Source organism: Elephas maximus, chromosome 19 (assembly GCF_024166365.1).
Source record: "Elephas maximus indicus isolate mEleMax1 chromosome 19, mEleMax1 primary haplotype, whole genome shotgun sequence".
NCBI classification, from domain to species: Eukaryota; Metazoa; Chordata; class Mammalia; order Proboscidea; family Elephantidae; genus Elephas; species Elephas maximus.
Window position 1 is genome coordinate 30,911,945 of NC_064837.1, and position 12,045 is coordinate 30,923,989.

The window sequence follows — 12,045 nt, forward strand, 5'->3', positions numbered from 1 at the left end:
CATGATCTTAGAGGAACTATGCAGCATAGCCTTACAAGAATATCAGAGTAGAAAGAGCAAGGAATTTGCAGACAGAAAAGCTGGGTGTAAAAAATAGCTCTGCCATTTACCAGCTGTGTCATCTTAGGAAACAAACTCTGAGCCTCAGTTTCCTCATGTGTAACATGCGGATATAGAACCTGATCCACAGGGCTGCTTTGAGAGTTAAAAAAGATAATACGTGTAAAGTATCCTGATCAATGTCTGGCAAATAAGAGACATCCAGTAAATTGCATCTATTATTTTTTCATGATTATTAGAGTTACTACTATAATTATAGAGATACCTTGCGAATTTGGAGAGTATGTGAAAATAAACTTCCATCAAAAAACTCCCTCTCACCCTACAGTTTATCCTAAAGCCTATTTTGTTCAAAGAACAAATGGAGCTCTGAGTTCTTATCCTGGACTAAATTGTAAGCAGAGTTGTAGCATTTACGATAAATACGTTGTTGTGGTAAAATACAGAAGTACAGAAACTGAAATTGAAACAAGACAGCTTCTCTGCCTTACAGCCTTTTCTGCAAAACAAAAAAACCCAGAGCACCTCAGTAGATATGCTGAGAGTGACAGATTTTGTCTCTAAAATATTTCAAGCTTCAATGTGAAATCTGATTTTAACGCCGTTTCTTATTAAGTCTTCAGTATTGCATAGTGCACTCATCTAAAGGAACACCTTATGAATGTAGAAACTCACATGATTGAAGAAGAAAAAGAAGAACAACCACAAAAGGAGGAGGGGGAGAATAGAGGGGAAGAGGGAAGCGGGGGAGAGGAGAAAAAGGAGGGGGAAGGAGCAAGAGGAAAAGGAAAAAGAGGAAGAAGGAAGAAGTCGCAGCAGCAATGGCTCTGCAATAACTAGCTCTGATCCCGGCTAGTTCATGAACTTGTGGATAAGGTATCTCTTCAAGAAGACTATCTAGTCTATGTTGAATTTCTCTGTAAAACCAAAGATGAGGCATTACATGTAGAAGTTCTAGGGACTGGGTTTGTTTTATTTAACTCTGTATGGATTAGCATATGCTTTCTCACAACCCCCACTGCCCCCAAAATATTTGGAAGTTATCTTCTCCTTGTCTAACTTCTAAATCCTACCCGACCAGTAGGGTCATACCCCAGCTCCCCCATGAAGTCTCTGGAGACCACACCCCATTCTTTTGCATTGGTGAACTCAGAATCACAGAGTCTTAAGGTTAAAATGGACCATAGAGGTTCTTTACTCTGCCTCCATCACCACCCCACCATCCCACTCAACTCTCAAATCCTCTTCCCTTTCAATTCTGTCTGCAAAATTCCCAAGCCGTCACTCAACTGCCTCCGAACCATCTCTGGCGATACGGGATGCATTCACTTATTCCGTTGCTGACTGGCTAGAAATGTGGGAGAACCAAAGTGTTTTCCTGCTGCTTCCATTCCTAGGGTCCAGTTCAGCCCTCAGGGCCACAGAGGGTTCCTCATGGGTATGCAACCTGTGCAGTTGCACAGGGCCCTGTGCTCAGAAAAGCATCCATACAATAGGCACTGTTTTAGCCACAAGGGATTCAGAGGTACATAAATCATGGTCCTTGCCACCTGACTAGAGAGGGAGGCAGACAAGTGAGTTACAAACAAGACAGCCATATGATGTAGTGGTTGTCAAAGTGTGGCTCCTGGACCAACAGCCCAGTATCTCCTAGGAACTTGTTAGAGATGCCAATCTCCCCCCTCCCTGAATTCGAAAAGCCTGGGCTAGGGCAGCAATCTGTGTTAAACAAGCCTCCAGGTGATTCTGATATACCCTAAAGTTTAGGAACCGCTGAAATACTACTATGCAGCCATTAAGGCGCCCTGGTGGCACAGTAGTTAAAGTGCTCAGCTGTGAATGGAAAGGTCGTTGGTTCGCTCCGCAGGAGAAAAAGATATGGCAGTCTGCTTCCCTAAGGATTTACAGCCTTGGAAACCCTACTCTGTTGTTACGGGGCCGCTTTGGGTTGGAATGGACTTGATGGCAATGGGTTGGGTTTGGTTTGGGCTATGCAGCCATTTAGATTTGTGTTTTCAAAAAGTACTAAAGGCATTGGAAAATGCTCTTGATATAATGATAAGGTTAGGGGGAAAATTAGTTTATAAAATCATACACAAAGAAAAAAAAAGCCTAATCTGTTGCTGTCGAGTAGATACCAACTCATAGCAACCCTACAGGAAAGAGTAGAGCTGACCCATAAGGTTTCCAAGCAGTGACTGGTGGATTTGAACTGCTGACCTTTTGGTTAGCAGCTGAGCTCTTAACCACTGCACCACTAGGACTCCTCAACTTAGGGGAATAGAGACTAGAGAGAGAAAGGTCCTAGAAATAAATGCTGTGAAATGTTGATAGTGGCTCTTCTGGAATTAGGGTGGTTATTTTCTATGTTGCCCAATACTATCTACATTTTCTGCTTTTATAGACGTAAATGTTATTTTTGTTTGTTTTTTTAACACAGATATTTCTTAATTTTTTATGATATAGTACAGCAAGCATATACAGAAAAGTATGGCAAATAATATAATGAGCACCCATGGACCTACATGCAACTTTTAAGAACTTTAACACCTTGAGTTATTTGCTGTGCATACACTTTCATTTTTCAAAGTTTTTGCAGTAAGCTTTTTCTGTTTCTACTGTGTATTAATCCTACAACTAAACACAACAAAAATTTAATTTGGAAACAGAAGTTAGTTATATACCAAAAAAGTTTGCAGATAAAGTTAAACCCTTCTGCCCATTCCCCTTCCTCTTTTCTCTGGATAGTAGTTACGACCCTGAATTTGGGGCTTATCACACATAAACAATATATAGTACAATAAACAATATATAACATCACTATATAATACAGTAAAACCTGTGAAAGCTGGAACATGGGTAAGGTGGAAACCTGCCAGAGAAGGAAAACTTAAATATTTTCACTAATAGAGAGTGATAGAATAGCGGTAGGACTGCACACTGTTAAAGGCAGAACATTTATGAGACCTGGGAAAACAAGGCGATCCTGTTGAGTTCCAGCTCTGGCAGGTTTCACTGATGTGGTCATCCTCCATTTTTGCATAATGCCAATTTTCACGTAACGACCTGGTCTTTGGAACCTAACCATGTCAATAAGTGAGGAGTGGGTGTACAATGAAAATAACATACCACTTCAAACCCATCAAATTGACATGTAGTGAGGCAGACAATACTAAGAACTCACAGGATGTAAAAGCAATGGAAACCATCATAATACTGTTGACGTGTGACTACTTTGGAGAGCATACTAGCAATCTCTAATATAATTTTAGATCCACACACGCAATCACAGGTGGTGAAAAAGTTAACATGTTCAGCTGTGGTTTTTAAAACTTGGTGTGTGTCGGAATCCTTTGTTAAAACAAATTCTCTGACCGCACCCTCCACAGTCCTAGTTCTGTAGGTCTGGGGTAGGGCCATAAACGTTATTTTTAAAGTACATCATTATAATTTGAGGCGTTCTGTAATAGTTGTCAGCTGAGAGCTGTGGGAGCTGCAAGGGGAGGGCCTCAATCCCCTTAAGACTCTGTTGAGTTTAGAGGTCACCAAGGCCCTGCCTCTTTGTCAAGGCGGTTAAGTTGCGTACTCACACCCTGCGCCTGCATAGTTGGCAGGACTGGATGTTCACACCCCTTTCATTTCCTATGGTAAGATTTGGCCCATGTCCAGATTACAGGAGCACTGGTGGTGTAATGGTTAAGCACTCAGCTACTAGCTGAAAGATTGGCGGTTCGAACCCACTAGCCTACATCCCAGATATGGATTCTTTCCTCCAGTGTGGTAACAATCCATCCCCTTACCTTGTCTGCCAGGAGGAAGAACAGTAAGTTACTGAAGCCTGTCACGTGCTAGCTACAGGGCTAACAGCTTAGCACGTGTTACTCACACTTCATCGCCCCAAGGATTCAAGCAGGTGAGTTAAATTATCCCTGTTTTACAAATGAGAAAACAGTCTCAGAGGAGGTAAGTAACTTGTTCAAGGATCACACCTCTTTCCTATCTGTGCCCTATCAACTACTAGCGGTTTTCAACCCTGGCTTCCTTTTAGACTCTTCTGGGAAGCTTTTTTTTTTTTAAAAAAAAATACCAAGCCTGAGGCCTGCTGCAAATCAATTAAATCAAAATCTCTGTGGGTAAGGCCCAGGCATTGATATTTTGAACAGACACCCAAGGTGATTGTAACGTGTAGCCAGAGTGAGGCCCATTGGCCAATTCCCTTTGGTACTTAGCCCTATGCCCCGCTCAGTAAGACAGAAAACAGGAAATACTTGCTTCCTTGTGTCTCTCTACAGGCCTATTTGGGTTTAATAAAATTGCCCCGGCCTGACATTTATTGTACTTGATAGATACTGCTAGAAGCCACGTGCTTATTGTAAAATAATCACTAGGAACACTAGAAACCACACTAGATCAAGGCCAAGGTTGTGTATTAGCATTTAGGTGTTAATGGAGGAGCCCAAGGCCTCGGCCAGGTGGGTGTTGCTGTTTAAACACTTGATGACTCACAAAGGATTTCAAATATTCACCAGACAATTTATACTGTTGATCTAATCACAGACACTCCGTCCAAAGAAGGAAGCCAAAAGAGCTTTAAAAGTTTGTTTTTTTTTTTAACTAAAGCATAGTTTTGTTTTATTTTTTCAGCTTTATTCCATTCCTATTTTCAAGTTGGCTTTTGGAGAAGTTTCTTGGTTTCCTCCTTGTTCATGTAACCACTAGATGGTGCACATTACAAAACATTTGCCCCAATGTGGAGTTGCATGTGTCACTTGGCAATGACTAGAAGGGAATCAGAGGTAGGATTGCCAGATTTAGCAAGTAAAAATATAGAATGCCCAACTAAATTTGAATTTCAGGTAAATAAATATTGCATGGGACATACTTACACTAAAAAAGTCCTCATTTATCTAAAATTCAAATTTAACTGGGTATCCTGTATTTTATCTGGCAAACTTAATCAGAGAGGACTCTAGAGAACAAGTGGATAACACAGTGGCTCTCAGCTTTTCAAATCCTAGAATGTTTGCTGGCATGCTTGAAGAGCTTAAAAGACTCAAAGCAACATGAAACAAGCCAGCAATTATTACAACATGATCACAACAACAACAGAGTAACAACGTCTCACAGAGTTCAAAATCCTTAACAGTTAACGCTCTACTCCCTGGTTTGCCCCACGTCATTGTGTGAGTCTATCTGTTCTTGCCCTGATCACGTCTCTTGTGTTATCAAGGCAAAGTTCCGAATGCTCCAGCAAACTTGTTTGTTTTCTTGGGCAATGGCTTGATGTGACCTTACCCTATGCCTCCTCACTCTTAAAGTAGGTTGGACTCACACTACTTTGAGGTGCATGACCCCTGAGCTCAATGCTCAATCTGACAGGGAGTAGCGTAGAAAATGACTTATAGCAAAATAAGTTTTACCTGTTGATCAAAATTTGGTGATATATATGTAAGGGTTAGTGTTACACTCCCTCCCCATAGCTGACATCTCTTGGCTGGCTTCAATTTTCATACCTAACAAAGAAGAAAAACAAAGCAGAGACTTTGCCTGTATTCTGAGCAATTTTTTGTAATCCATGCTTGGCCACAAAGCTGTGGGCAAAGGGGAATCTTCCAGAGGTGAGAACTGAAGAAGCCATATACTCACTACCAGGGCAGGACACCCTTGTGATTTCTGGCAGAACATGATCTGGGCTATGTACCTGTGACCTTTACCAGTACCCAGTGCCATTGAGTAGAATGACTCATAGCAACCCTATAGGACAGAGTAGAACTGCCCCATAGAGTTTCCAAGGAACGCCTGGTGGATTTGAACTGCCGACACTTTGGTTAGCAGCTGCAATTCTTTTCTCATTTCTTTCCTTTTCCAAGTAAGTTTTTACTGTAATTACCCTGTTCACAACTGTTTGCTGAGTACATCCACCTCGTTAAACTCACCATTTAGCCTCAGCAGGCCTGACAAGACCAGTAAGAGCTTCATATACCAAGTGAGAATGTCACATCACCCAGAGAACCTGAGCTGGATGAAATTGTGGCTTGTCTCTCTTAAAGGAAGAAGTTGACTGTGTTTTATGTAGATGGTGGATATTTTTTAAAGTATATTTATGGAAAGATAGGTATGTGTGGATATTGACCAGATTAAGGGTGGACTATATTATATATTGTTTTTGCAACCCGCCATTCACTCACTCTTCTTCTGATAAAATAACCTCCTCCAAATGTCAAGCCTTGTGGTTGGTTTGGCATGCATCTTGCCTGTTGGCCTAGAAAAAAAAAAAGGCCTAGAGAGGGGCCTTAATTCTCCTAAGTCAATCAGCATATCCGATCCCCTGACTATATAAAGACAGCCAATGAAGCTTGATATATACTTGGAAAAAGGAAATTTTCTCATTCCTCTCTTTCCATCTCTCTCCTGCAGAAGTTATTGGAAAGAGCACCTCTCTTTCCCTGGATGCCATTGCATGAAGATGTGAGACTTGCAGCACTGTGGTACCATAGAAGGCAGAATAGGGAGATGGAGAGAAACTGGCCCTTGGTGACGTTGTTTGATGTTAGTCCTCACCTGAATGAATCCTACTTTGACACTTTTCAATTACACAAGTCAAAACATCCTTGTTGTTTATGCTGATCTGGGTTAAGTTCTCTGTCAACAGTGTAAGGAGTTCTAACAGGTTCCATTAGCACAACTGAATCTTTTATTTTTTTAATAACAAAGCCTGTTATTTATCAAGAGCTTTATGGTTTACAAAGCGTTTGTATAGACAGGTCTCTTTTGATCTTTATCCTCTCCTATTTTTTTTATAGGGCAGACTGATCCCATTTTGCATTATTATCTTCATTTTATTAGATGAGGAAACTGGGCTCACAGAGATTCTATTTCGTCCAAAGATACCCAGTCAGTAATTAAAAAAAAAAAAAATGGCCATTGCGTCAGTTCTGACTCACGGCGACACCACGTGTTTCGGAACAGAACTGTGTTCTACTGGGTTTTCAGTGGCTGTGATCTTTTGGAAGTAGATCACCAGGACTTCTTTTGAGGTGCCTCTGGGTGGATTCAAACTTCCAATCTTTTGGTTAGTAGCTGTGCACTTAACCATTTGCACCATGCAGGGACTCCTTACAAGGGCTGGAACTTGAACCCAAGTCTTCTAACTTCAAGAAGAAGTCTCACATTGCTGTAGGGGTTGCACAGAACCCATAAACCTAGCTTCTGTTCTAACTTCTGTAAGTCAAACAAGACAGACATGCACCCAACCACCAGTTGATTTCCTTTTAGCCTCAAAGACTCCACTACGGTGCCTGGATTTCAAATCCTGAGCCTCAGAACAGCTGCCTCTGTGGGACGGGAAATGACTCTGTTGGAGATATCTGCCGGGCAGTCATGCGGGAGATCATTTTCCCTTGCGGTTTCATTGATTTTATGACGAGGGAGTCTGTGATCTTACTTAGAAATATTTATGTTTTAAGGAGAGAAACTCGGGAGTCAATTCCATCTGTTGGCCACTCACTCCCAAGGACTGTCTTAATTTAGTGACTTCTCCCCATGGCCCCCCTTCCTCTGTCAGTCTTCCTTTCAGCAGGGTGGGGCTGAGTGGGTGATGAATTAATAAGAGTAGAGCTCCGGAGCCCACATGGAGGAGTAAATTACAAGTGAATGCACCTCCAGGATGAGGCAGCCTCCCTTGTCCTGGCGGCACTTCAAAGCTTTCCTGAAAATTCCCCAAGAACAGCCAGTCTCAGTGGGGCTCCGTTCAACCTCCCATGGCTTTGCTAGTGGTCAGACACCCATCCTTATATTCTCCAAGATACGCGGGGTTTAACTCATTTGTTTCCATACCCCTCTCCCACATTTAGCCATGCCCCTTTGAAGGAGAGGCCAAGTTCGCAAACTTAGCAGATTTAGCAGCTGAACCCTCCTTCCAGATGACTGTCTGGGGTTCCATCTACCAGCACCACGTCCCAAAAAGCAAGGACCGTGTCTTATTTATCCTTGAATTCCCATCAGTAGGATGAATTATGGCAATAGCTGGGGCTCAATACATTTTTGTGGGAATAATGGACAATCTTGTTGTCTTGGCCTATAGGCCAAATATAATTAAAATCTAATCTGAATTTCCATTTTCTTTAGGCCACAGAGAACAACAGACTTAAGATGCCCCTAGACACTGACTAGTGTCCAATCTGAATCCTCGGTGACTCTTCAAGGTACCAAACTAAAAATACATTGGCAAAAATGCTTTACAATTTATAAAGCCCTTTTACTTATAACTTGTCAGTAATATCTACAGCATACTATGAGTCTGGCACAGCTATGTTCATCCCAGAGAAGATGGAAACTAAGGTACAGAGAAGTTAGGTAATGTGCCCAAAGTCACACAGCTGATAAGTGACAAAGACAGGACTTAAACTTAGGACTTTTTATTGAGTCCAGTGTTCCTTCCACTACATCACAGCAGGGGGTGTGTTTTTGTCCCTGTCTTCTCAGGGGCCCCCATAGGGGCTACTGGAAAAGGAGGGAGATAAAATTATGCATGGGAAATCCCTGACTCTGCCTAAGGCAATGGAGCAGGAAGATGAGTGTTGTCGCCAAGCTTCTTCTATTTCCTAAGCACCTACTGTTAGGCTCCATGCTACACCCTTACCTGCTTCTAGGGGAGGATTTACAGGGGAACCAATGCTTCAAGCCCTTCCTAAAGCCCTGGGTAATGAATGTCATCAATTCACTACACAAGAACACTTGAAATGAGCTCTTACGTGAAAGACATCTGATAGCGGTTTCCCCAAATTTGACAACACTAAAAATGTTCATGACATTACCAATAATGAGTTGTGGAATTAAATAATAACCTCTCATTAATAAAAAACAAATTTTGGTCAATCATGCTAAAGAAAAACTGAATTATCTTTCTTTTCTCACTGTGGAAAATGATATTATAAAATCTTTGTTATTTTAAGTTGTGTCCCCCAAAAATGTGTGTCAACTTGGCTAGGCCATGATTCCCAGTATTGTGTGATTTTCCACCATTTTGCTATCTGATGTGATTGTCCTATGTGTTGTAAATCCTAACCTCTACGATGTTAATGATGTTAATGAGGCAGGACTCAATATACAGGATTAGGTTGTATCTTGAGTCAATCTCTTTTGACATATAAAAGAGAGAATCAAGCAGAGAGGAGAAGGACCTCATTACCAACAAGCAAGAAGAGCCAGGAGTAGAGCATGTCCTTTGGACCCAGGGTCCCTGTGCTGAGAAGCTCCTAGACCCAGGGGAAAATTGATGACAAGAATCTTCCCCCAGAGCCGACAGAGAAAGCCTTTCCCTGGAGCTGACACTCTGAATTCAGACTTCTAGCCTCCTAAATTGTAAGAGAATAAATTTCTGTTTGTTAAAGCCACCCATTTGTGGTATTTCTATCATAGCAGCACTAGATTACTAAAACAAGGACTAATTAAAAAGTATGCAGTCCAAATGCAGGAAAGAGGCATTTTAAAGAGAATGTGTGTGTTCAGGTAGTTTTTTTTTTTTTTTAATATTTTTCTATATTTTGTGATATTTGTCAGCTTTTAAAATGTTATTTTTTGTCATTTCTAATTGTAAATAAATGTTCATGTTTGTGCCTAACTTATAATTGTAATTTTGAATTTTTTTTCTTAAAGAGGATCCTCTCAAATTGTAAAAGCTTCAGAGTCATAAAATAACATATGTCCCTGCATATGTCATCTTATTTAAATATTATAAGAAATATAATATTTTATATTTACATATTTAGATTATAATATAATAAATTATAACGAGTATTATAATAATCCATGCAAGAATTACTATTATTATTTTTATTTTACCTGAAATTAAGGTTCAGGGATGATCATTTTGCCCCAGATCCCACAAACTGGTAAGGATCAAAGCGTAGCTTCAAACTCAGATTTGACTCAAAGCCCGTATTCTTACTACCAGGATTTTACTAAAGCTAGTCTTTGTGGAAATTCATCTATGGTTGGCCGCTTAGTGCTTTGGGATACTATGATGGTTTTAAAGTATATCCATAAATCCTTTCATAGTCTTCCCTCCAAAAGGTAGTACCTAATTTCCTTCCCCTTGAATTTGGGCTAGATTTAGTGGCTGGCTTCTAATAACAGAATATGGTAGAAGCAATGGTGTTAGGTCTTAGAAGGCACTGTGGCTCTCTCTTCCTCTCTCTTTTGGATACCTTGCTCTGGGAGAAGCTAACTACCATGTTGTGAGACATTCAAGCAGCCCTAGGGAGAGGTCTTCTGTTTCTAAAATGTTTACAGAGGAGCTTGGTTATGACCGGCTCCAAGTAAAGCCATTGCCACTGGAAAAACACTTTCAAATTGGTGGATCGATAGTGTATTTCATTCTGAATTTCCAAACATCCAAACAGAAGAGCTATAGTGGTACAAGTATTCCAACTGCTCTGTCATAACCTAAATGATGTCTTTAAATTGAGAAGTAAAGTCAGGATTCAGGAGGAGAAATGTTTCCTTTTTAAAATTTGCAGTCTGCCTCATTTTACAAAGGATTTCAAATGTATTTATAATACTTATTCTTACATAAACAGGAAAATGGGAAACAAAAGTTAAACCCAGCAGAATAATATTGAGAGATCTGAATATCAAGACTACAGAAAGTTGGAATGTGTTATGTAAGCCCCAGGTCTTCCATAGTTATTAAAGACAACCATTAATTTTGGCTCTGAGCTTCCCAGTGGCTAAAGAGAACACGGAAACATCGTTCGTTGCAGATTCCCATCATCAGGGCCAGCTTCTTGTGTCTACAACTTCTAGGGTCGCATAGGGCCACACACTCAGAAGGACCCCACGCTTGAGGTTTAATGCTCTGAGGTTGCCATTTTGAAATTCTTAATAATTTTATCTTTGGAGTTGTTTTATAAGTGAAGTCTGATGGGAAAATGGAGCATGCTCTGGGAGAGTGCAACCTTGACTCATACAAGTGTCCCGCTTTTTATTGCCTCCCAATCTCCCCAAAACAGGTTCTTGACCACCCGTTCCTCTGCCCCCTGGTACCCTGGTCCTACTCAGCCTCCCCCATCCCACCAGATCCTGCAACCAATGTTGTCCTCTGCCCAGGGCGGTAGCTGGATCCATGGGCAGGGGTAGACCAGCATTCCACAATCTGTCTCCAATCCTTGCAGAAGCCTGGGCATGGGCATGGGGAAGAGTGAGATCAGGCATGTGTTTTGGGACAGGGCAAGGTGGCAGCTCTCTCCACCCTTCTCTGGCAGTGCCATGGCACCTTTGGCTGGCAACTCGGCAGAGGCCTTGGGCCCATCCCTGATCCAGGTACCAAGCCCACCCGTTGGGGGTTACCTGTCCACCATGGGTTGAGGCAGCAGCTTGTGGAAATGGAAGATTGACTTCCTTCCCCCTGCAAAAGCCCCACATTTTGCCCTGAGCTGCACAAATGATTTAGCCAGCCCTATAAAAAAAAAAAAAAAAAAAAAAAAAATTTTTTTTTTAATCCATTTTGCATCTACAGAAAGAACAAATCAATCCCTCAAGATTAAAGAAGTTTTTCTGACCCATGTGCCTGAAAGAAATACCCCTGTGATTCTGAGGAGAGGAAGGGCTGAAGAATATTCTTTTCTGTGTGGCCAAGATGATGGGATAGTAACAGAGGTGTGAAGAGTATGGCTGAGAGACTCAACCCCAGACAGGCAGACAGGGCTGCAGCTCTGTATTCACTTGTGGAAAGGAGCTCTGCAGCCTCAGGAATCCAACCTTAGCAACCAAATACCTACAGCACTAATGGGCCCTCACATTTGCCCATGAGGTGCAGAAACAGGCTGTACTGCATTTTCTCTGACCAGAAACTCGTTCTGCATGCAGCTAGCTAACTCAGTGAGCTCCCAGGACACGACAGGCACAGCAAAGGACACTTGGTCTGAGAGAAGAGGAACGCCCAGAGGCTTTTGGCAGCCACTCCATGTGTCCTGAGGGAACCTC

At 41.6% G+C, this 12,045-nt stretch overlaps 1 long non-coding RNA gene across 1 annotated transcript; it reads left to right on the plus strand.

The window, feature by feature from the left end:
- Positions 1 to 6,526: 6,526 nt before the first annotated feature.
- LOC126062785 (uncharacterized) lies at positions 6,527 to 11,592 on the plus strand. Its single transcript, XR_007514142.1, has 3 exons — positions 6,527 to 6,609; positions 8,188 to 8,264; positions 11,579 to 11,592. It is a non-coding gene; the product is annotated as an uncharacterized LOC126062785 (long non-coding RNA).
- The last annotated feature ends 453 nt before the right edge of the window (positions 11,593 to 12,045 follow it).